Source organism: Gambusia affinis, linkage group LG17, assembly GCF_019740435.1.
Source record: "Gambusia affinis linkage group LG17, SWU_Gaff_1.0, whole genome shotgun sequence".
NCBI lineage: Eukaryota > Metazoa > Chordata > Actinopteri > Cyprinodontiformes > Poeciliidae > Gambusia > Gambusia affinis.
Genome location: NC_057884.1, coordinates 18,267,907 through 18,295,358, shown reverse-complemented (window position 1 = coordinate 18,295,358; position 27,452 = coordinate 18,267,907). Strand labels below are relative to the sequence as shown.

The following is a 27,452-nucleotide window of genomic DNA, read 5'->3' as shown; positions in this document are numbered from 1 at the left end:
CACCAGGCCTGTGGATCAGCAAGACGGATTTAATGCTGTTCATGAAGGCATTTGAAATCTCTTTCTGATTTTGAAAAATGTGTGAATAAAAATCAACGATGTCATGATATCTCATAAAACCGATTAAACTGTGAATGAAAAAAAGCATGATGGAAATTATCAGTTCTCCAAATCAAAGGCAAAGACGTACTCTCCCATCTTTGAGCCAAATATAAACTGTACTAGAGCTCCTTTTTGTGTGCTGATGGTATTTGCTTTTGACATTTTTCTAATACTTAATCTATGGATATTCCAATCAAGATTATAAGACGTAGACACTGCCTACAACAAGTACAATAAAAAGGGATGCCCTAATCTCATTTTACGTATGTGTTCAAGGTCCTCATTACAGCATTTCTATTGAAAGTGAAAAGCATCTGGAGTCTGACAAAAATAGGCTTTTGACACCCATTATTGGTTCACTGTCAGTGTACCTACCAAGCTGCATCATCTGTTTGGAATAAACACAGCCACAGCCTTTTGTTGGCTGCATGGCTGGCAAGACTGCATGATTCTGTTCAGTAAATCAGATTTTTTTGCTTAGAATATAATCAGTTTCATCCTTTGCAATTTCCTTTAGACAGAATTATTTTTGTGGCTTCCTTTTTGTCATATTGGTATTGCCATCAGGTCAAGATATTGTAGGAACAGTCATCAAAGGCTAATGACACATTACTGTTTTTACCTGGAAAGAGGTCAGATTTTGCCATTTCTGTGTCTTGAATTCAAGATTCAGCAGGCAGAATTCAAAATAAGAAAGCTAGATATCTCTAAGCAACTTCTAGTTGAGTTCCACTACGACTGATTTAGTAAAAGTTGCAGGCATTAACTAATTCCCATCGCAACAGTTTATATCTCATTACATACTATACAACCACTCTTTCTGAATATATTTCATAAGTGTTTCAACAGCTAAGATGGGGAAAAATGTTGTTATTGTTTTATGGTGCAAAGAGTCATCACAGTGGAAATCCCACTAGCTTTCTAACTTGGAAACAGAATTTCCCCATCTGGTTTGTGAGTTTATTCCAAGCTCCACGTTCTGAGAAAATTCAAACACAGTTGTTTCTCACCAGTAATGAATGGGTCAGGGCTCCATACTTTGTCTCAATCCTCATTATAAAATCTCTTGAAACCACTATGCAGAGGTAATGTTGTGGAAAAATGCTGCATTAAAATTGAGTGTGCAAACCTTTTGAATACAGAATCAATGTTCTGAAACTATTATTGAATGTGTTGGACTTTGTGCATTGCAGAAGGATAAACTTTAACCATTCCTGTGATCAATAGATCAGAGCAACTCATCTTAGCCTCACTCCCCTTAGGATTTAAAGAAAATCCCAAAACTTCACTTTGAGTGGTGTTAAATTCAACTTCTGAGGTTTTGCTAATTAAACAGAATTTACTTAGAGTATGATGTTGCTCTGAAGCTTCCTAGTACCAGATTCATATAGCTTAATTTTAATAAAGTTTTTGTAGATCAAAGACTGCATGTGTTATTTAAAAAATATTCATATATGTGGATTTAAATAGTGTTTCTTCATTAATGTGGGAAAAATGACTGTACCTAAATATTAAGTCTACATTGATTTCCCAAAGAATAATCCCAAAGTAGTGATGATACATTTTTGCAATCTGTTCAATGTTAAAACTACAGTAAATTCATAAAATCAACACTCTGTAGAATGCTGAATTTCTCAGCAACAGTGGAGGAACTTGCATATTTACATTTGCCAAAAATAAAATAACATTACAACAGCCTTCAGGACTCGAGCCCAGGAAATTAAAAAGAAGCACAGCAGACGTGTTATGAAGTCAGAAAAGTCTATGATGAGTTTCCACATTGCCAAAGGTGTGAAATTTCATCCAGGTTATTATTAAAAGGTGGAAAAGCCATTTATCATAGTGCATCTGTTACCATGGCATAGATAACCAACATATGTATGAGGGGACATTTAACAAAGGGCATACATAATTTTGAAAAGAGATATGCTTACATGAAGGTGATAAGTATCATCTAAGGCAGGGGTGTCAAACTCCAGTCCTCAAGGGCCGGTGTCCTGCAACTTTTAGATGTGCCTCTGCTGCATCACACCTGGATAGAATAATTAGGTCATTAGCAAGGCTATGGAGAGCCGATCTACACAAGGTGGAGGTAATTAAGCCATTTCATTCCAGTGTCTGTAATTATTTTAGCAAGACAAAGCTAGACCTCTTTAGCAGAGCTTAAGACATGGTAGCTTCACAGATACACCTGGAGTTGACTTCGCCACCTGGAGTGAAACTGACTCATATTAAAAAAAGGCTTTTTACAACATAATCCCTAATGCAAATGGTGCTGTGAACAAGTATTTATCCCCTGTACAGAGTTATGTTTTCTGATCAAACAACTTGAAATATCAGATAAAGTTGGCTTGCAGTTAATACAATAAAGTTTTCAAATGGTTACATTTATCAAGGGAAAAATTTTATTCAAAGTATCCATAACCTTCCTAAATCATGAAATAACTGTGAATAAACAAGATTTTTGGAAAGCCAAGTTAAAGTTTTCACTATTTTCTCACTACTACCACCTGTAGAATAAAGAAAGCATATTATATTTATGAAGGTTCTTTCAAGCACTGAAAGGAAAAACACAAACTCCAAGAATACTCCTAGAATATAGCAACTACTCATCCTGGAACTCACAAAAGAACTGAGAACATCGAAAGTACTGCAGGACCTACCTGCTGTGGTTAGTTAGTATTCATGATTCAACAATAAGAAACTGTGGTAAAACAGAACAAAAGAGTTCCAAGACTTCTTAAAACAGTTTTATAAAGATGTTATTTTTGAATACTCGTTTTTCAACTTCAGTCAACTAAGTTATGGATCTAAAGAGCTCTTACAGAACTGCCACTTCTATCTTTGCAGTATCTCTACTTAAAATCCCAATTTAGCTGGCTTTGTAAATGGTCTTCCAGATTGTGGCCATTTTCCAGATGTGGATTTACCTGATACAACCTAGACTTTATATAAACCTCTCCACAGATGTATCCTTGAACTGCTGTGTCCTTTGGTCTGTATGAGTTTGCTTTTTCATTATTGTTTTTTTGACAAACCTTTGAAACATTCACAGATCATCTTTAGAGATTCTGTTGATCTATTAGGCAAGTCCTGAATGTATTTCATTTAGGTGCATCATATGCAAAGAAGGCTATGATTGACTGATTTATTCATAAGATTCATGGTCCACATAGACATATAAAACCTGATGCATAATTAAAAAAAAAGTTGATAAACATGTTTTTCCTCCAATTATTAAATATGATTTACTCTGTTATGACATTGAATCACAATAAAATACTTGGAATTAGTGACGAGTACTTTCACAATGCACTGTAAATCTTTTTAAATTTTAGCAGAGTTTCAAATACGTTTGGCCATTATTCCTACTATATTTTTTTTTTATTACCTGAGGGAGTTGAAAAGAAATCTCTTCATCCTCCCCTCCCTCCCTGCACCAGACTATAGCAATAACCTTTAAACCTGCTTTAATCTCACTGCTAAAGTGATCTCTATGCTGAACTTTTTTACTGCCATGGTTCACTGAGGTCATCAGAGCTTTATGAGAACTCAGGATTATGAATGATTTCAATACTACACATGGTTGTGTAAATGCTGACTGCTCATCTTCCAACATCCGTTCTTTTTTTTTTTTTTTTTTACATTAAACAATTTTTAACACTAGTGACTGTTCCATTTTTTCTATCTCTCACACAGACACTTTTCATCTCCTACTTTCCCATAAACAAAGTACCAAAGTATTAAACCACAAACTACACTGATTAGGACCAGATGACAAGCTGGGTTCCTAAATATCTCCTTCTGAAAACCTATGAAATAAAATGCAGGGTACTAAATCACATTGATGTGACAACCAGTCATCAGTAATAATGTGGGAGGAAGCTAAAGATCAGAACTGATGTTGAACTGAAATAATCACAGGAGTAAATCACATTCCCAGACTGGATGCAACTGGAGTCAATTGCGTGACTGGTGGTTTGGCCTCGAAAAACAGGGAGGTCATTTCGTCAACTGATCTTTGTTTCATGCAATATGTAATCTGTGCTGATAAATCATACGACATTAATCTTTCCAGGGAGTCTTAACGGCCCACTCCCACATATTCTGGAGGGATGTCCCAGCAGTTGCTCCACTGCATGAATTTAGACTTGAATTTTGAATTGGTATGTTGTTGACATTTCTAATGTCTTGTTATTTCTTTCATTCCCACAGCAGATTAAGTTAGGTGATTGTAATATGCATCCTGGTGAATTTAGAAGCAATTTGTCCACAAGGCAAAGGCAAAAACAAATTAAAGAAATTAAATCCTAAAAAAAAAAAAACTAAAGTATTGCATTAATAATGTTAATGAAAATTTAATCTTCAACCTCATATTTTAATCATTCATCAGTAACATTTTGTTAGACAGGAACATTTCTAGTAATTGATAATATTTCACTTCTAATTTCAAGAAACCAAAAGTTTGTCCAGATTTTAAATCGTCAGAAAATCATTAAAAAGCTGAGGATTATGAAAAAGGATTACGAAAACTAAAAGTTTTGACTGAAAATATATACAGACACCCTGGGACTGTAACTGGCAGTGGTCAGTCAAACTTTAACCCCTTTGGCACCGAGAGAGCACTAAAATGCACTGAATGAGAACGTTGGGGGTAGTGCTGTTAACATACATGTGGTGAAAGATGTTCTAGTACTCTGTTGTAAAATTATGGGGAATAACATGGATAACACCTGCAGATAACTAGTCACACCAGATTTTAGAGAGTTTAGAGAAAAAAGGTTTAAGTCCAACTGTCTGTTACATTTTAATACTTCATGCTCATCCACTGTGTTTATTACGTAACATCTTATTAAAATGCATTGAAATTTGAGAGTGTAATATGGCAAAAGTCAAACAGCGTAATGGGTATCAGTAAGTTCGCAAGGCACTGTACACAGTCATAATTAAAAATACTCCACACATTTATTCAACATTTGGGCTTCAAAGATTATATGACAACAAATAGTACATCCTGCTCTGACACTTTAGGATGCAATACCTTCTGAAAACTTGGACAGATCTCACACCAGCTTGACTAACTCAACAAATAAAACATTGTTTGCCTCAACCAAACAAAAATATCTCAGACATGAAGCTACAAACACACACAGAAATTTTAAGGTCATCTTTAGCCGTCTGCTACATAAGAATTTATCTAATGTATGTGTGCAACCTGTTCTATTAAAAATGCAGCAACAGCTGTTGGCCTAATCCTATGAAACAAAGACAGAAGGTGAGTATGGAGGTAGTCAATCAAGCATTAGGTAGAAGTTTGTAAAAGTACTTAATGAAAATCAGAGCTCTGTTTCATGCGTTTGCACCAAGTCAATCCACTTGCTGTACCATAGAGTGTCCTCCACACTTATTGACACACCTAAACATATGCAAGTCTAAATGTTTTCTCTGAGATGACTAAATGATGACCTACTAAGAGAAAATGTTTAAAAGTTTTAGCAGGGTTGCTAATAAGTGTGGAACGAGTGATTTTTGTATAAACAAATAATGAATACCTTATTCTCTCTTAAATTTACATGTACACTTCCAAGAGGTGAGGTGAGGGGAGGTTGGGAACCCCAAGTCTGGCTTATACCTCTCTTTCATGGAGGCTGCTGCTCATATGACTCTCTCCTTGAAAACCTTGTAGCTACTCTTATGTCTGGGGCTGCACTGGTCTCTGTGAGCCAAGAGTCTTGGAGTCCGAGTGCTGCAAAGTCACTAATTATTATAGCATCTTCACAATTCGAGGTGAGAAACTAGCACACACATACCTCTATTGATACTTTTTGTGATACTTAATGAGGTTTAGGTGATTGTTTTTTTTTAGTTGGCATGTTATTTGTGGTCAGTAAGGTAACAGTGTTGTGTGTTCCCAACACTTAAAATAATTGTGTACTCAGTTCGTTGTTCATACTTATTTTTAAATTCATAAATTAAATTAGTTGTCTCCAAACTTTCAAAGACTTAACTTTAGTAAGACATTTTAATTTTCTTTTTCATTAGCAGGGCTAGTAATAAATTGAAGTGGGGCTGCACCATGGATAACTGCATTAATCACTCAAGCCATAATCAACTACAATGAATGATAACAGAATCCTAAAATAACTTTGCTCTTAACTACAAATCACCTCCAAACGTCACTTACGTTTATTTGGTAATGGGCTGAAAACATTTATCTCAAAATAATGTGCATTGCATGTCTATACAGAAAGGTATGTCCATATTGTTTTGTTACTGTCAGACCAGCAGCATGCCAGCAGTCAAAATATAATTTTCATATAAATGGTGGATAAACACATTTTCATCTATTGTCACAGACTTTAGGAATATTCTTAGCAGTGTGACATTAAGAAAACTGGGTTTTACTGCTTGCAAAATGGGACAACTGAGTAATCAAAACTAAACTGTCCAATCCAGCAGAGCATACTCTGTTAAACTGAAAAAAAATATTTGGCTTTGCAGGTACCTAAAGAACCTATCATTAGATCAGTTTTTACAATATGCATGCTTCTTTTGGGAAATTTTCTATAAGTACAACACTTCAAATAGGTGAGGTTTGAACTAGCTACAGAACAAACTCCTACCTCCTACCACCATGACACCTTCAACTAACTTTTACACGTTGTCAGTATTTTTTTTAAGTAAACATTTGACAGTACATTTCTCTTTATATATATATATATATATATATATATATATATATATAGCTCAACTTAAGTGTGACTTATTTGTTTACATATTTCCTTGTGATTTTCTTCCTTTTTGAGAGAGTTGTGTTTATCCTGGGCCTATAATCCAATATGGGGAAAAAAACAACAACTCTAAAACAGAAGAGAATAAAGTAAAAACATCCTACCAGCTCACCATCAGTTCAGTTCAGTTCTGTTCAGTTTTCATTTGAAGGTAGAAAAAAACTGACCTGGAAAAGGGCCAAAACATCAATCAGTTACAACTCAAATTCAATCATTAATTCAAATCAGTTTATCAGTAAAGGTTAACACAATACATACTCTAAAAAGATAAACAAGCAATTGAGAAATGACATAGGGCTTTAAATGCAATATTTCTTAGGAAAACTCATTAATTTAACTACTCAATTATATTTAAAAATGCTACTTCCAGGTAGAATGCAAATCACAACACGAGTCAAAAGTACAAAACTAAAATCCAAAATGAATTTGGTATCATAGCTGAATGAAATAACACGTTTTCAAATTAATATCTGTGCAAAAGCTTTTTCTCATTTGAATTCCTTGGTCGTGATAGCAACGTTGAAACTAAGGACTTTAAACAACTCAATTAAATCAAATACTAGTTTAAGTGAGAAAAAAAATACAAAGCTTACCTCTGATTCAAATGTATAATTGTGTTGTAATGTATTCTGAAGATCAGTAGACAGACAATTCTCCTTGGAACACCAAGTTTTCATCCATCAGGCACAGCAGTAGCCAAACGAACAACAGCACCCTCTTGTCAGCTGACTAAATCATTCTTCCACCAAGGAGTGATGGTCAATCCGGGAAGAGTTTATTGATCATGTTACATTTCTTAGGTTGTTTTTATTGTATTTTTGGTACTGGTTTACAACTGACTTACTAAGCATTTTTTGACAAATGCTATTTTTTTTTTTTTGTTTGTTTGTTTTTCCTTCGGGTGATAAGAGAAGCAACAGGGTTAAATATTTTCCCCATGTTTGTCTAAAATGTTTATTGTATTTTCAAAAATATTCCAAAGTAACATCTGTTCATTGATCTAATATTGTAAGATTTCTTAGATGGACCTAATAATAATGTTTTCAGTATTTGAGCAGCCAGTCCTTCATTAGAGCCAGTCAAAAATGGTAGAGTCTACCTTATTGATTGTGCATCTCATGTTGAGGTATATCTTGCTGTGACAATTTACAGAAGTTAAAGCTGGTGATGCAGTCTATCTTAATACACTAATGGGTAGGTGGCATTTGTCACAGTCACAATTCCATCATTGTCAGGGTCTAAGGCTACCTGAACCACTGTATTCTACTTGAGATGATCAATTTTATTCACTGCACCTGTCAGTGCTTTACATTTTGCAGCTGATCAGTTTAGATGTGCAGTGATGAGAAGAAAAGTGTAACATCTGTAATGTCAGTTTTCCATCACAAACTTTTGAGCAGAACACATCAACATGTCAGCTTCAAGCACAGGGTTTCATCAAATAGGCAGTCTGTCAAGGGATTTGCAGAAAAATATTGACGCATAAACCTAAGAGACACATTCTGACAACATCCCAGTCTATCATCTGGTGCCACCTTTACACAATTTTTATGCACAGATGCTGTTCTGTTGAATGTGAATGTATAAAATAAAAACCTCATGCCAAACTTGGGGGTTTTTTTGTAGAAAATGGAGGGTGGATCAGCAAACATAACTCTAGAGCTCTGTCCAGAGTATGATCTTCAATCTGTGTGTTTGAGTGGATGCCAAGTCTTTTGCAAAAATGTCAAAGGCTGAAAAAATTTCTTCAGAAACTAAACGTACCTGCCTACATGACAAGATAATGATAGAAGCCTGAAATATACCAGTAAATTTACAAAGGACTGACTGATTTAAGAAGTTAGAGTCAAATCCAAGTTCTTGATCTTATTCAGTAACATTGGGGTGACTTAAAATGAACTTGACTTGCAGGAAACCAACAAACATGCTATTGATTGGACGAACTAGTCTAATTTTAAAAAACTTTGTTCATACAAGTAGAAAAATCCAGAAAATGAACAGCATATATCAGTCTGTGTGCAATTAAGCTAAACATAAGTTTCCACTTAGTTACTGAAATAAGGGAATTGTAGCTCACATGTTATGTTTAGACATGATTTTCTAACCCACATGCAGAATTGTTTACAAGGCTCAGGTTTATGAAATATTTACAATAGGTGCAAAGGAAATGTGCTCAAAGAAGCAACTCTTAATGTTCGAGGTTCTCCTTTGTCTGGAGAGAAGAGGATTAAACTAGGCGAAGGGTATTGTAGCAAGAATGACTGAATTTATTAAAGAGAGCAGCTTACGGGTCTGAAGGCAAAAGGGCGTCATGGATGGAGGAATGCAGATCCTGATAGTGGTATGCAGATCCCGATAAGGACCTCTATCCAGAGGTGATTTGTGTCGAAGGTTGAATGGATGAGTCTCACGATGCAGAGAAGGAACAGATGTTTAGGAGAGCTTGCAGACAGATAACTGTGTTTCAAGGAGGCTATACTCAGAGGTTGGTTAAGAGAATCCATTATCTGAATAGCTTATTCATTTTTTTTTTCCACATTAACACCTTAATTAGATGTGTTACAATATTTAATTTCCCTTTGGGATCAATAGCATTTTTGAATTGAATTACTCAACCAAGAGCACTGAAGGAATAGGTCAGCTGAACCAAAGTTGGGTCACAGCAAAATAGAAACATTCAGCACTTCACACTACCAACAAAAAAATAATCATGAGGTACTGAGCTGGTTGTCCTGCAGCTCCTAATGATGAGGGAAATTGCAGACAGGTGTGCGATCAGTAGAAGGTGGCACATCCTATAACAAAGATCCTCTGTTCAGAGAGAAGACTGACTAACACACACAAAAAAAAAAAAGAAAAAAAAAACATCCACACCTTTGGATCATGACATCACATTTTCCTTTCCTGGAGATTGTTGAGAATAAATAATTCTGTGTTTTCCTTTTATCTCATTTAGCTAGTTCCTAAGCTAAAGTTAAGCTAAACCTAAAGGAAACCACATGTTAGCAAATGCAAATGCTAGCTGACTTAAGGGATGACACACTAGGTAACGGCCTCTTTGGGGCGTAGCTCAGAGAGACAAAGGGAATGGGAAACCCTTGTGGGATGCCATTTTTACTGTTAACTCTTGAAGGTAGCATGCCAGAATGGACCAGCTGTATTTTGGTATTAATAAATGGAATTCATAAATTCATGTCACTGACTCTTCTTCAACCTCATACATCACAAATTCAGCATGAAGAACAGATGATTCTCTACAAGATATCAGGCTTTTTCTTTATTGTTTTTTCTTCTTTCTCTTAAAGAAATTAAAAGAAATTTGTTGCCCTTTGTAAGCAACAAAGGCCCTGTGAATCGAGCTTACAGCAACATTTTACAATTAATTCAGTTTTCTTTTTCATTGGATGGATGATTGATAGATTTTTCATTCTAACTTACTAAACCATGAGGAAACCTCACTTCAAATTCAAACCAAGTCAGTCATGTTCATTTAACTCACAAGTCCACTTCAATTCAGTATTAATACAAAAAACAGACTGGGTTTCACTTTGAAACAGTTCTCATTTTAAACTAAACATGGAACAGCAGGCTACGGTGAAAATGATTGTCCCTCTTTTAACAGGAGGAAACCTTTGACTGATAGAAGCTCAGAAAAAGTGTCCTTCTGTCTCATCCTGCTGGGAGTTGAGAGGACAGCAAGCAGAGAGGAAAACACTGATGCAGTTACCTATAAATACCTGCTAGAGAAAAGATAAAATAAAACTGTGTTGCTTTTAGGCACTGGCCTGTTTCCAGGATTAAGATACGCCAAGCTGCTGAAATATAGTATCACAACCCATAAAATCTTCTGCCACGCTGTTTCCATAGTTTAAAAACTTTCTTGTAAGAAACAGGAGCTTTCTCTGTCTGTACTAAGTCATCTGTCTGTTATTTTGGCACACTTGAGGTCAGCTGGCCCTTAATAAGGTGACTATGCTTTTCTTTGCTGGAAGGAAAAACACATACACAATGGGTTTGTTTTTGTCACTAAATCAGGACAATTATGGTGTGAAATCACTTATACTCTTCAGTAATGCACAAAAACATTTATATCATTCATCTATTTTATCTTTATGTAAATACACTCATACTATAAAAGCACAATATTAATGATTTTGAAAAGTTTCTTCCACCTGAATTATTGTCTTTAAATATAAGAATATGTACATAACTTTTCCCTGTACAATGACTTTATTTATTTAATATCTAATAAGATGACTTAACCAATTAGTACTTGAGTATTGACTGGTCAGAGTACTTTTTTGACTCTTCCTTGAGTAATTTCTTCTTATTTTATGTTTTCTTGAGTAAAATATTCAGAAATAGTGTTATTTCTACTTGAGTAAAATGTTTGGGTACTCTATCCACCAGTGAGATCTTGGGAAGAATAAGCATCAGCAAATCAGCAATCAGCAAAAGACTGTAATTTGCAACTCTTCATCCTCTCTCCACACTTTTCTCCGGTTGGCCACTTTTCAATGTAATTATTTTCATTAATTTATTATTTATATACTTACACCACATAATCAATATCTTCCCAAATGCAGTAAAAAGATGGGCTGGATAGTAAGAAGGAAATTTCTCAGACACTGGATTATTCTGAAAAAATCAGCATGAGCAAAGTGTAATTTATTTTAAAAATTAATAATTATCAGACAATTTCTTAAAACTGAAAAAAAAAAAACCATGAAGAAGCACATAAAGAAGGTGGAACATTTATTTATCCCTATTCAGCTTGAATTACAATTGTGTCTTTTCAACACACAAAATCCTGCTAAACCATGACTCCATATCCAGCACATGCATAATGTGAAAAACTGGCTGACTCCAACTTCCACTTTGTGCGCACATAAATGCACTTAGGAAAATTACATTTACACCCAGTGCAGCATTGTTGCTCTGTCTGCCACTCAAGCTGTACATTTGCTTTATTTTATAAGTACAGCTCAGGGGGTTCATTCACATAAAAATCACTGACGGCTTCATCCTAGCAGGAGTACCAGGGTGGCACTCTACCAGTGATAAGACAAAGACAGAAAATGGAAAAGAAAAGCTGAGATAAAAGTAGAAGGCTGAGTATAGCTGGACAGGTGAACTGAGAGATAAAAGACAGTCTTCATGTTTTTTATGTTAGTTATACATGAGTCACTTTCTCCAGAGTAAGGACTTATATATCAAGGACTTTTTGTAAGAATGGATTTATTGGCATCACAGAGATGAGCTGAGCAGAGCAAAGCAGTCTTGGCATCTCTCTGCTTTTTAATGAAGTAGAAAGTCTCTTTGCTCTGCCTCATAAGCCAGCCAATTAGTACACAGGCCATTGGGTATTGACCAATCAAAGTTCAGGCTTTAACATAAATGGGCTTGACTTTGATAGTGCTAATAAGTCAATGCAGTCTTACTCTGCCTGTTTACATTATTTGCATTAATTTGGGTGTTATGCAGAGGTGTGTTAACCTATTGCTTCACAGTCAATAATTTTAACAGATTATAGTTTAGCAAACCACAAATGTTGTGTAATAAAAACAAAAAATTAATTTGGGAAACTTGAAAATGAAGCTCGACAATGTGGCAACAATATCATATTACCCTTTTTTAGCTATTGATCTTATTCTTTTATTTTTTTTGTACTGAAAAATAGAGATGTTAAAGAAAAGTTGTATAGCAAAAAACTATGCCAAAGTATTCCCAAGCAAATTTTCATCACAATATTGACAGTTTGTGTCACGTTCAATTAACATTTCTTAAGTGAAAATCTTGGGACGTCCTACTGGGAGGAGAGCTCTGGAGAGACCTAGAACATGTTTGAGGGGATGAAATTGTAAATTGGCCTTTAAACACCCTGGAATGAGCTAGAGCAGGGCTGCCCAAAGTCGGTCCTCAAGGGCTGGCATCCTGCATGTTTAGTTCTCTCCCTGGTAGTACCAACAACCTTTTCAGCATGTCAGTGTTCTTCTTAGACCTTCTAACAAGCCATCATTTGATCCAGGTGTGTTAAACCAGGGAGAGAACTAAAACATGCAGGATGCCAGCCCTCGTGGACTGACTTTGGGCACCCCTGGGCTAGATAGTCTCCCTGGGGTGAACAATGTTTGGTTTCCCTCTTAGACAGTTTTCCCTGTGATCCAATCTAAGACAAATGGAGGATAGTGAAAGGAATTTAAGTACATATTTGAAACGTAACTTTCACTCACATCTAAACCTTTATAGTTAACTCAAAGTATATTATTGGATTTAAAAGGCTAAGAATAAATAGAGGTTGGAAAAAAGCACTCCTGATGCACAAACAGGATGTATAGGTACAAAATTATTGTATTACTAGGACATATAGAATACAAAATGTATTACATTATATTTGTCAAGAAGAAATAAAAATCTGCAGACCCAACACCAATTGGACCACACCTTCAAGACTACTGTGTTTTTACAACAGAAGATACTGTCAGATGTTTGAACACAATTTTAAAGATTTGGAGTTTCAAGCTTTTACTGTGAAGGCCAAAAGGAAATATAAAAGCTATATAGTAGATTTTTGTCGTTTGTTCCCATGGACTGCATAGACACAAATCACCCAGGCTTCTAATGCTAAACTCTTTCCACCACTGAAAAAAGCTAAGGATCAGAACTGAACTGCATTTTTTATGTTAAATGGATGAAATAATTCATGTGCATTATTTACCTGGGAAAACATCCCTACCCTTAATGATAGGAGTGACCCAGTGTAGGCAGTGTGATGGTTTAGATAATGTTTTGTGAGAACTTCCATCCATGTGGATGTTGCTTTGACAATAGTATTCACTAATAGCCGTTGCCTCTTTCAACAAGATACAATAAAATAACGCAATATATTCTCTACAGTGTGTGCTTGAAACCTAAGTTGCTTGCAGAAACTTGAAGTTCTGTGCACTTGAGAATAGTGCTGGAGCACGTTTGTCTGATTTCAAGCTAATTAGTATAGGGTATTTTTTTTTTTACAAAGAAGAGAAATTAGGGCTAATAATTTAACTATTAATATTGTAAAGTATTAATCCAAAATATTTTTGTAAAGTGGTAATAGCTAAGAGAGTAGAAAAGGAAACCAGAAGTTTCAAGGCGGGATACGTCATTGCCGTTAGAGTCAGATGGTTTAGTCGTTAACCTATTCATTCGAATACCAGTTTGTAGGTATAAAAGCAAAACCCTCGCTATTTTAATACCACACGCAGTCTGTCAGTCATTTGATAATAAATGTGATAAATTCCAGGGTGGAACTGCATTGTGTTGCCAGTTTTGAGTTAATTCATTTGTGCAAGCACCAAACGGTGTGCGGTTTAGTTTTAAAAGAAGAAAGAAAGCCTCCTGTTATGGTGAAAGTGTTTTTATGGTTTGTACCACCTGTGTGATGTTTGTGTCCAAGCATCTATCCAGAAAATGATGGATTACACAGAGGGTTGAATTCAACTGTGGTCTGAGCGTAAATGTGGTGCCATGCGTGCATATGATAGTGGTTTAGAAAAATAGAGCAGATCATTAGTGAAACACTTGTTTGATCACAGTTTCCCAGAGTTAATGATAGGAGTGAGCATGACCTGGTAATGGCGCTGTGGTATTTCAACATGTGTGAGCTCTCATGTAAGTCTGTGAGGGCAACATTGAATTATAGGGGTCGCAATAATGAATTATTTTGGAAAGTTAGGATATTTTTGCAAGCTTTTTGCAATTCTGACTTGGCCAAATTGAGCATTGAATTTTAAGTTACTGGACCGGTACATTTATAGGTACCTCTGGTAAAGATCTGAAAAACAAACAAAAAAAAAAATCATGTTTGCTGCACTAGTGTAAACGTATACTTTGAATCTCAAAAATATCCAATCAGGGGCATATTTTAACAATTTAACATTTTAAAACATTGGTGTTTACAGAGAAAAGTCTGTTCTCTTTTGCACAATCTCTGTATATCATTTGAAACTGGAAGCCTTTGGAGATTATGACTCTTGTATTAGCCCAGAATAAATATAGGAAATTAGTCATTTTCTAGAGCATAGGTCTCATCTACATAGCTTTACTCTAAACAAAACATTAAAATTCAAACATTAGTGCACATGTTTATGCAAAAAATTTTGTACCTTTTACTTCAGAACCTCTATTTTCCATTGTTACAGAGTAGTAATATCTTATTCAAGATGATTCCCATGAAAACTTGCTATGGGTTGATTTTTTCTCATCCTTTCTTTCTTTAGCTCATCCAGCTGGTTTGTTAAGGTTAGGGGTAGGTGAGTTTCAATATTGATTGTTTTCACATCAAGTCCGGAAGAGTTTGGCAAAGGGCACAGTTTCATATCTGTGATGTTAGTATGTTTTTTCTAGGCTTGTGGTTTTTCATGTTTTTGGATTTGCTTCTTTTATTGTCACCTGGTGAAAACCTCTGCACAGAACCCACATGCACTCTATGCAACATTACCATGAGAATCAGTAACCTGCATTTGATAAGCGTAAATCAAAGAAGGTGGTCATCATTTATAGAAATGGAGCAAAACTCACTGAGTATGAGATCATATAATGCTCATGAGTCTTGAGTCTGAGAGACTGAGTACAAGTTGAGTCTCAAGTATTTAGAATCCAATTATGTGTCAAGTCTGAAGTCTTTCTTTGTGGCACATAACATGACATCAGTCTGAATTGCAAAATCCAGCTGCCATCTCTGTGGCAGGATAAACTCTGTATCCAACCTAGTGGCCTGTAACAAAAAGAAATATGGTCATGTCATCTGTATACTCTACTCAAACAGAAAGTCAAAAGTACCAAATGAGGCCTTTGTAATTCCATAACAGAGGATTTTTTTCCTCACTGAATACAATTAATGGACATTTCTAATCTTTTCATTGTGAGAATATTTCCATAAAAATAGTGTCTACATAAACACATTTTAACACAACTTTATCAAAACGTACAGTTAATTTTAAGTTGAGATGTGAATTAAATTAATATGAAATAACCACATATGTTTGGCTAGATCCTTGGTAAAAATCAATTCACCATAGAAGGCTGACAAGATGCATCATGAGAAAAAGACACAGCGGTGCGTGGGAACATCGATTGTGAAGGCAACGAGCAAGTTAGCAAATTAAAGCGCAGCACTTCATGGCCAAGCTAGTTATCAGGAGAAGGTGCCAGTTATTGACTGATTCTATGCAGCAGATGAGAGGCTCTTTATAGACTTGGCTCAGAAACTAAACCACAGAAATACACGGACAGTTTCACGTGAAATCATTTCAGCACACTTATGTGCGCACACAGGCAAAAACCGCACTGACATGCCCACACGCATACTCAGCCCTTCCATTGCACGTTATACACCCGCACCCCTTAAACAGACACACACACACACACACACACACACATTCCCCCTTGTAATTATGCAGCCATTTTATTCCTTCTCCTTGCCCTCACAGATAGAGCAATTCTGCCAGCTCTGTCTTCACAGAACTGTTTTATTAGCATACCTCTATAATCACAGCTCAGTGCTTTATAGTGTATATAAATGGCATTGCTGCGTCATTGTGTTGGCATATGGTTAGTATCTTGCTGACACCACAGTCTTATTTGCTCATTTAATGTCAGCAGAAGAGAAGAGCATCCCGTTTCTGCAGGAATGAATTAGGGCAAAATGGTGTCAAGACGACAATAGCAAGAAAATGTGGGAGAATGGAGAGGTAAATGTTACACACAGAGGGTGATATCTTGAAGAGATGGCTGAAGAGACAGAGATTAGGAATGGCATATGAGCAGAGGAATTGAGGTATGAAGGGAGGATGAGAGGAGAATCAACGATTACTCAGTCATGATGGTAAGGGAAGTGCAGAAGGCTTTCAAACGAGAAAACATCTACACAACTAACTGGCAATAATTCAAACAGGTGACGTTTTGCATAAAAAAAAACTTCACCTGCTTTTTATGCTCACAGATGGAGCATTTCATGGCAAAAAACTAGAACACTTTTGATTTTCTGTACCACATTGAAAACTTAAGGTAAAACACATTGTTCTCTTTCATAAACTCTGACTAGTGATTCCATGTGGCTTAGTTGCTTTTCTTTATTGATCTACTCATTTAAAGCACAAATGCTTGAAAGACATGACGCATTCTAAGATGGGTCATATTTATTTCTAATCCTTTATGAGACAACCATGTCTTTCAAAACCAGTTTCCACAGTACATCCTTAAGAAATTATGTTAGGAACTAAATTGATCAACTATAACAAAGTAATGTATGATTGTGGATCTGAATAAAAATTGATACATGGTTTTCATTATTCTTTATAAACAAATTCCTGAAAAGGCCATTGAGCATTTATATTAATGCACATTTACTCTGTGGTGTATCCCTAAAAGAAATTCTATTTGAATCAATTGGCTTCAGAAGTTACTTAATTAGTTTAATTAAGTCCATCCGTGGTGGCTCTCAACATAAATACAACTTTTCTGGGAGAATTTGTATACATAGTAACTATTAGTTAAAAACTCCACTAATTGGGCCTTTATGGAAGACCGGCAAAAAGAAACCTATCATTAAATGAAAGTCGAAGGAGTCTGGTTACAGCTCACTGCAAGTTTATGTAAGCAACACAGCTAACTTTTAAGAGAAAGTAAACTGAACAGATTAAACCAAAAAAAAAATTATCTACATGCAAAATGTCACATGTAAAGGAGAACCCACATTGCTCATCACCCTAAACACACCATGCTCACAGTGAAACAAGGTGGTGGCAGAATTATCCTGTGTGGATAATGTCAGCATTGCATGAAATGAATGTTGAGGAACCATAAATAATGGGCACAAAAATACATCCCTGTGGCACTCCACACATAGCTTGAGAGAAAAGAATGCCTCCTAATGTGAGTAAGGTTACTTTGACTCCTGGATTCAAAGACCACTTGAAATAACATCAGATTCCAATTTGACATTCATCCAGAAAATAGAATAACTTTTTTTTTTTTTTTGCAAGAATGTTGTGATTTTATAAGAGGGAAAGATGCTGCTAAATAATCTTCAATAAACATTTGCCCTCAAAATAGGATGCAAACAAGAACCTGAAAACAATTAGTTCTGATAGAGAGATTTATTGAAATATGTTAATTTGAGTAACACAATCACTTTTCAAGTAACAAAGCTTCTACAACTAAATAAAGTAATCTCTAATTCTTCTGCTTTCTGCTTTAGATAAATGTGTGTTCATCATAGCCTTCCTTCTGTCTGTCTATTTCAGATTTTGGTGGAATTTGTTTAACTTCTTCATGTAGTAAAAGCGAATACATGAGAGTATATTCCTCTATTGAGCACAATGCATATAAAGATAATGACATTTCCAGTATAGTTTAGTCTCCGTGTAATTTAGTCCTAATTGACTTGACTCCCACTAAGGGAATGTTATTTGTGTAATTTTTTATGTTGTGTGTGGGTGTGGAGAATAGAGTTGGCCAAAGATTTTATTGATGTAAAAAAATTTTCTCAGGGCTTCTTTTACATCTTAATATTGTCCACACTGGACTTTAAGAATCCCAGGAATAATTAACTTCTAATCTCTTTGTTATTTTTATTTTTTTTTTAAATTTTTTACTTCAACGTTTTTGATTGCTCCTTGCAATAACATTTAATGCATTTTCAGTTCGCCGTGTTCTTTCCTTCTTAGTGCCTGTTATGTTATAATATTATAACTATCTATTTAGTAAAAAAAGATGGATTCATGACATCACTTAAACATTTATCACAAAATGTACACAGTAACTAGGTGATATGTCATATGTCATAAATAGATTTATCTGTCTCAGCTAAGATAAAAAGAAATTATTCAAACGCAGCAGATTGCATCAACCCTTTGAGCTTGTTTTAGTTGCAGAGGTGAGCAACTCAGCAGATCAGCAGCTGCTGAAAGGAGAGTTTTACAAGCACAAAACTATGCTTGAGCATAAATGCATAATACTAAGACAGATGTACCTTCACAGGTAAACAGCTGAAGGAAACAGAGTCTAGGGTGTTGATATTTAGATCGACAAAAGGAATGATAGAGATGTCCAGGATTATACAGATTTTGACTGGTTATTCATTGGTCTTGTTTTCAGCTTCATTCAATAAGGAGACAAATTTGTTTGAGCCTGAAGCTTTGTAATGAGTTTTGATTTGTTGTTTGCTAGTTGTTTTATTTCAGATAGCTCAGTGTGATTAAACTTGCACTATTTGTAAATCAAATATTGATTGTTCAATTCAAATGCCTCTATTCTACAACTAACTTTAAGGCTTGGTTCTTCTCAGCCTGAGAAAAGGTATTATTGTTTCTTTTCTTTTCTTAAACAGGGGTTAGCAAAGCTGGCCAGAGATGATGAGACTACAAAAAGGACTTAATACATAAAAACATCGAAAGAAACTGCAAAATTCTTTACACTATCAATGGTTTTAGAATGCCCCAGTTGCTGATTTTGCAGTGGCTCAGTGGGTTATAATTTTTAGCTTATAACTGAAACACAATTACTACTCTGAGCAAGCATTTTCTATTTTGATACGAAAGGCGTTTGATCTTTCTGTGCTCAGTGGGCACACTGGTGTGCTGTATAGTGAAACGAGGAAAGCCATTTAATTTGAAGTTTGCGTGTTCTGGCCTGAGACCTCTGACGAATCTATAAAAAGGGAAGCATTCAAGTGTCATTTGGGAGTTCAAACCTCTAAATTGCATGCAGTCTCAAGTCAAAAGCAAAAAATCCATTAAATTGCCTGAAATTGAAAGACTGGATGCTCTTAAGACTTCAGTACCTTCTTCCTACTTCTACATTACTTAAACTACAAAGACTGTCTATAAATATATCTGATAGCTGAGAGAAATAAACGACTTTATTGGACAAAACAAAATAAAATAAAATAAAAAAGAACCTTACAAACCCAATGGATAGCAGTATATATGAAACGTTTACACATCTTTACTAAAATACCAAATTTTGTATTGGAAAGACTTGACTAAGACAAAGACTTTAAAATCTTTTCCCATATTTAATGTGGGTACACAGTCCTGTAAGGACTGTGTATCTACCAGGGAGAGCCTCAATTTTTCAATCAGATTTTGTTCTACTCTATTTTTCTAAAACTTCACTTTTTTTCCTCCCAAGTGACTCCTCATAGTGAGGCCGGAGAAAGAAATCTCTCCTCATCTTTAGCTTCCTAGCAGGAACCTCAAAGTTTCTGATCAAAACACACAGAATTAAATGTTTCAGATTCTATTCTTGTGGTCAAAAGTCAGATCCATCTGAAGAAAAGTAAACATTCAAGTTTTTTTTGTATTATTATTCTGACAGTTATTCTACTAGGTTTGAGAAAAGATTAACCAGATTTTTCTTCAGGAAAATAGGCTTCTGTCTCTCAATTCTATTCCTTTGTCCAGACATGTGGAGAATACACAAGATTGTTGTCACATATAGAACACAACAATACTAATGCTGGTGCATTAAATTACAAGATACAATCCAATAGAACAAAATATAAAATACTACCCACAATAATGTTACACACATACAGTACTGACCAAAAGTTTGGACGCACAGTTGTCCAAACTTTTGGTCTGTACTGTTTATGGGGGTTACATCAGAAAGACAAAATATTACACAGATTAGAATAACGGATTATTCTTTTTATGTTAACCTATTAAAAAGAATGTTCTTGTACTGTACAGTATGTATTCAGGAAGATACAATACTCTTACTCATTAAATGTACGTAAATTGATATTTTCTTTCAACATAAACCAAGAAAGTACCATCCAAATGAGTTTGAAAATGCACAAAGCCCACAGCCAAAAAATGTTACGTGCATTACACTTCACAGTTACTAATGTCCTTTGTCCAAAAATAGATGAATAAAAGCAACAATTTAAGCAAGCTTTCTAGAATCATAACATTCCCCTGTGCCCTTGTTTGCAAAAGTTACAACTGAAATATCAAAAGGTTTCTTATCACAGATTTGCTATTAAGTCTTCTGCCAGACAAAAACTGAAACAATGAGTGAAGGGGATGCAAAGAGGAAACATAAATATCTGCATCAAAGCATGTAATTTCAGGATTGAGAACTATTCCAAGTCACTAATTTAGGTGGTCTAATGGTTTTCTTGACATGATTCAATGTTTATCGGAAAGGTTGTCATACCAAGATGTTATAATACAAAGTAACATTCTCAGTAGATAACCTAAAAAGAAGGTTAGAGTTTCTGGGTGTATTTGAGAGAAAGAAGAAGAAGGGAAAAGGAAAGTCTGGTGAGCCTGATGCTGGTGGCAAGATGGAAGCCAAGGGCCAGAGGGACGGAGATAGTGAGCCCTGAGTGACAGCAGCTTAAATGTGTGGATTAGTGCAGTAATAGCAAACCCGAACCACCCAGTAGAAACACTGCAAGCTGCAAAATGAACCATATGAAAGTGACCAGGCAGAACAAGTTCAAGAAAACTTGGCTGTAAGGCCAACCAACGATGATTCTGTAAAGTGTAAAGTATAGCTTTTTGTTCCTAAGTTTGGATTGGAATATTGAAAAGGACCTCGGGGTTGATAGGACAACACAAAAACTTTTGAGAAACATGTAAAACCCATTTAGATTATTAAGAAAGAAGCTTACATGCTGCTCTGAAACAGAAGAGTGCACAGATTTTAGACCGTCCATGCTGAGGTAAAGCAAATTCAGTCCGTACTTTGTCCTGCTCTCAATTTTTTCTTGATTTTTTTCCTGAATATTGATTGTATGAAGAACAACTCCTTGCAATTTAACTAGAACAAATAAATATGACAAGTAGTGGTGGGAGAATCATGGTTTTCACAAGGGAAAGGTAAGCTTCTCAGAAATAATTTGAAGATGGATGAAGCAAAATACAGGTAGGCATACGCAATTTTCTTGATCCTTGGTCAAATTCTTAACTTCCTTCTTCATTTTTCTTCTGCATTGTATGCCTGCATCTTGCATTAGTCCCATGGCTTATTATATATGGCTGTAATAACTAACAAAGAAGAAATGCAATAAAAAATCGTATTTGAAAAAAATGGTCATGGAAGAGTAGGTGGAAAGAACCAGAAAATGAATACAATCGGGAAAACAAAGACGTCTTTTATCTCTGTGCTCTAGGGAGATACTGACACACAGAGCTGCTCTCTCTTACACACATATTCTTTATGTGGATCACAACAAAGTATTTCTTTTTCTCAGTCCTCCCTTCATTCTCTCTCTGGTGGATTTTTCAATGTCTCTTCCCATTCAGAAATTGACTATAAGGGTGTTTTCTAACATTAATTCCCCAAAAAAGAAAAGAAAAAAAAGCAGAATACTTTACGAAGTCATTTGGACCATATACTGTAAAAAGAGAGTATGTGGTCCATATATGTATCATTTTTATAAAAATGTTGATAATCAGATTTCAAAATAAACAATGATCTCATGTCATTGTACAGTAAAACTAGAGGCATTTATCTTGATAAGATATTGCAAATGTCACATTGTTACCCTTGAAGGTTTTTGGCCTCACTGATAGATTTGTGAGGAAAAGTGAAAATGAAGCAGGGAGAAAGTAGACTTTTTTTCTGGTAAAAATTGAAAATGGCTAAATTTAATGTCATCATGTGTCATGATTCAATGGCCTTTGTGATTTACATTTTTCTGAATTCTGCATTTTGGGTCTTCTTTTTTGAGTTGTTCTTGTATTTTCAATATTTTGATCTGTTCACTCATTGTTCTTCTAGTCATCCCATGCTTCTGTGTTGCCATAATCTCATTCTCTAACTTTTGTTCTCCACTTAGTGCTGCTCACTCTGTTGATTGTACTCACCTGGTTTCTGTAATATAATCACATCCCCAGAGTAAAAGCTCCTGGGTTTCTTTCTCTAACTGCTGGATCCTATTTTGTCCCCCTGGTTCATGTGTGTTTCCCTCATGTTTTTATGAGTTTTGAGTTCCATTATTAAATATGATCTCTATCATACTCCTGCGTCTTCCCTGTTGCCATTTGGGTCCTCCTCAACACACACCAAACATGACACATTGAGGTTAACAGAAGACACACACGTACAACACATATTTTTATAGTGAAATCTCAGAGCCATTTTTATAAGAATGCCACCACTATTATAAAAAAATGTTGCCTGAGGGGATTGATTATTTGACTTGTTTGACCATATTAGCCATGTCTCTCTTAACATGTGATTTATTGGAAATTGGCACAAGATGAATAAAGTAAGTCCATCTGAACTAACCTGTGTATGAAAACTGGTCACACAGTGCCATTGTCATTAAATAATAATATTTCTTAGAGGTGTCTGAAACTAGAGTATTTATTGTTTGTGAGATGAATGATTAGCTGTGCAGCTAGATTGTTGTGTTATTAGACACACCACAGACAACCAAAGGTTATTTGAATTTTTGGGAAGCTTAAATGCATGCAGTGTACATCCACAGACTGATGTACAACCCCACACGATAGCAACAGGGGAGTCCTTATGTAGTATGCCATAAATCAAAGTCTTCCCTTAAGCAACTTCAGGGGTAACTGAAACAACAAAGGATCAGACTATCTGTGCCAAATGAAACACTTGGAGTCAGTGGAAGCTAACATAAAACATTAAAACTCACTTTGATTTGCTGTGGGTCATGTTATTCTACAAGGAGAATAAAACTATTTACTATGAAAAGGTCTTTTCTATAACAGAAATATTTTTAATGACAGCAACACAGATTTGTTGTAGTGTCAATGCATCTGAGTATGAATTGAGAGTTTGGAATCAGAGATTTTAGCATTAGTGCATCCATACATTTAATTTATACTGCTGCTGTGATGCCATTTTGTGTAGCAGAATTCTAAATATCTTTTTATAGCTTTACCTAACACAATAAAACAGTCAATTTCATAGCAGTTTTTTTATGTAGTAAATATCATGCTATTATTTATGTTTTTGCTTCCTTGGATTAGTCGATTTGTGATGCAGCTAATATTTAGAGTAGAGTAAATTTACTGGATTTAATTTCCAGTCTGAAAATGTTGCTGATTACATTGATATCTTTGGTATTAGAAAGTGACAAACAAACAAAGGTACCGGTAATCCTTGGAAAGGGCATTAAATATTGAGAAAGCAACCATGAACAATTCATGTTATTTTTAAACTTTTTACATGGAAGTTAAATTCTTAACAATTCTTTCAGCCTGCTTAATGTAGGTTCTTAAGTCTTTCAGTAGCAACAAAGGTGCCCATGAAAATATTTTTTTTTTTTTTTTTGGGGGGGGGGGGGGTTGTGACTGAATAGCATACCGTAATTTCACTTAAAATTGCTAAAATCAAACAACTTTATTTTTGCTTAAATTTCTCATAGAAGCCAGTTATGTTCATGTAATTTCCTTCAGTAGTTTTTGATGCAGCACCACCACCAATGAGAGCTGAATAGGGTTTGGTTTGTTTAATACACTTCAGTGTGAAAGCAAACCACACTAACTGAAAATGTAAAAAATGTTGCAATTTGGTCCCCAATCAAACCAAGTGTGTCGGTCTCTCAGGTGTGAAATCATCATAAAAGGTGATAGTAAGATAAAGGTCCTCAACATGTTCACAAATATTTCTGGAAGAGCTTTTTTGTTTTGATCATTTAAAAAGCCATGGAATAATATTGCTACTTTACCTCAAAAAGAGCAATAGCTATTGCTCTTGTCCATTTGATTACAGCAGAAATATCTTATTGAAGAAAATTGCAAGTGGTGACATGAAAATGCTGCACTTAAGTCTTTGGCTTGTTAAAACATTAAAGCAGACATGGCTAAAGCTTCATTTAATGAAACTGACACTGTTAGGTCAAACTTTGAGCAGGTCAGGGTTTGACTAACGATCCTAAACACACCTTAGCTGCAAACTATGTTTCTGTTAATACAAAGTAATGATGGCTGAGCTCTGCTCTGTGCTGTCAATTCTTTGTTTCACTTTCTCTTTGCAGCTTTGTGCCCAAGAAGTTGTACAAGTACAATACCTCCAGCTATGCATGTTGGTCATAAGCTAGAATAACTAATGCTCTTGCTGGCAAGCCTAAAGGGTTTCAGTCTCAAGGCAACAATGCATAAATTACATGTAATAAATTGTTGCTTGGATTAAATGTTGCAGTGCACATGTGAGTGTCACAGAATTCTTTGATGATGGATTCACCAGCAGCAAGAAGGAGGCAGAATGTACACAAAACAAAATTAACAATGATCAATATAGGCTATAAAATAGGTTACCACAACCATTTCTTGCAGTCAAGGCATCTGACCAACATCAATGCAGAAGTTGTAATGACCACGGCTGCTCCCTTAAGCCATGTTTGTCAATTATTCCTGTGAAAATATTTTTCATCAGTTTTTATTTATGTTTTGGATTCATTTACATATACTTTCCCTTGGTAGTAAAACACCCTTTTAAGCAGACATATGGTGCTACATACTGTTTCAAGTTAAAAGCCACAAGTTTGAAATCTGCAGGAAAATAAACAAGTAAAATTAACCCAGTGAGAGTCAATAAAATTCAGGTACACTTTCCAGTTTATGATTAGCAGTTTCACTATTTAGTTACAAAAATCTTAAAAGGAGGTTTAATCCCTCCCAGAGATACAACCATACTACTATTCTAATGGCAAAATACAGCAAAATATGTCTATCAAGTTCAGAAGAATGTTCTTAAAGAGACATCAAATGGAGGACAACCTTTTTGCAAAGTTAGTGTCAAAACTATAAGGAAAACCCATTATTTTTCTTCATCAAAATATGACCAGTTTTCAATACACCATATATTTCTGCTAAATCAAAATAACACAAACAGCTTTGGTCTTTGGAAAAGTGATGCTTTGTTCTGGCTGTCATCTACATTTTTTAACATTTCTTAATCTATTACCCAGTGTTCCCACCCTGCCTTACATATATTCATTTACTCCCTGGTTGCCTGTTCTGCTACTCATGAAACTCTTTTCTCTTACTTGTTGTTTGTTTTTCTGTCTCAACATTCCAGAATTTTCTGTTTTCTAGTGAAAACCTTGGGTCCTTTAAATCTGACCTTGACTTTTTTTTTTTTTTTTTTTTTACCCCGTCACTGAATCTCCATTATTGGAATTGTCTGCTCTAATTTCTGGGGACCAAATCAAGGTGTGGCTGCATGGCCTATGCTCCCTCTGGCTACAGTCTTTTGGATCCGAGATTGAAGATTTAAACAGCTATAAACCTAAGTTCTGAAAAAAGGTAACATATTTATGTTTGCTGTACAGAGCAGTTATCACTTTTTTTCCCTCCTTCCAGGTCACCCTCACATCGGTTCCTCCCCTCAAGAGTGTCAAGAGTGTTTTGAGACATTCTTAATAGTTTTGTACAGAGAAGTAGTTTGTATGAAAAGGTCAGCAGATTTGCAGTTCAACCAGATGTTTGCTAATGGCTGCTGCTGCTAGTCTGGAGGAGCTGTGTTACGAAGAAATGGGGGAAGGCGCTTTATGAGAGCAAATGTTGAAACTCCTCCAGCAGAGATTCAACTGTTTCTCAAACATGAAGAATGAATGAAAGAATCAATGCTGCACTCCATGTATGTATGCATTATGATGAGATGACATTATAATATGATATAGAGCTCAAAAACAGTCAATTGTACATAATAACCCCCTTTTAAAGACTTGACTCTTATTTTGGGGGATAAGGCCTGGAGACGTGATTTGGATGTGTCTCTCAAAGACATTTGATGTTCAAAAAGCATTTTGAACATTGTTTGAGACATGCTGTTTGATTTTGATTGGTGTGGCTATTTTAAGAGCAGATCTGGTTTTGCATCTAATTTCAGATTGAGAACATGCAGCCCCTGGTTCGGGCGCAAATAGCTTTATGAATTTGTATGTCAGTCTGTTAATCTTAGTTTGGTCTACAAATTCTGAAAGACAGTATAAAGAAATGTTGGTCGGAGAGCAGAACATGTAATAGGAAAATGACAGTGATTTGTGCTATTACTGAAAAAAATATATTCCAGAGAGCAGGCAAGATGCAGAAAAATTATAGTAAAGAGGTAGGATGCGGTGGTGTAAGACATATAGGTGAATAGCATAAGAAAATTGAAAGTGCAGAACAAGTATGAAAATAATAGTTAAGGGAGGAGATTGATTTGAAAAGGTGAGAGGAAGTAAGAGACACTGTAACATGATGGAAGATGTCAGTTTCTAAAACTGGGGGTTAAAGTGTTACTGTGTGGATTACAGTGTCTGTAAAAACCAACTAAGCGTGTAATAGCAGATACTTTTAGTCGTATTCTTTATCTTTCTTCCTCCCCTCTGACCAATCATTGTCCCCCTCTTTCTTCTTTTTCCTACACAGTGGCCAGCAGATACCCTGCTGAGAAGAGTTTCAGCATCAATAATAACGTGGGAGGGAAAGCGAATGGAAGCAGGGGAGAGGAAGAAATATTGCTTTCTTCCTCATGGCCTCAGGGAGTTCAGCAGAGTTCGGAACTTCAGGGGCTGTGAGCAAATGCAATAGGCTACATAAA

General features: G+C 35.5%; 1 protein-coding gene across 4 annotated transcripts in view; it reads right to left on the bottom strand.

Annotated features, from left to right (window-relative positions):
- Positions 1-9,592, bottom strand: part of cntfr (ciliary neurotrophic factor receptor) — a 358,007-nt gene extending 348,415 nt beyond the window's left edge. For all 4 annotated transcript variants that reach the window (XM_044096391.1, XM_044096393.1, XM_044096394.1 and 1 more), the window contains exon 1: positions 9,182-9,592. The gene's annotated coding sequence lies outside the window, so the exon portion shown is untranslated. The remainder of the gene's footprint in view (positions 1-9,181) is intronic.
- Between the last annotated feature and the right edge of the window lie 17,860 nt (positions 9,593-27,452).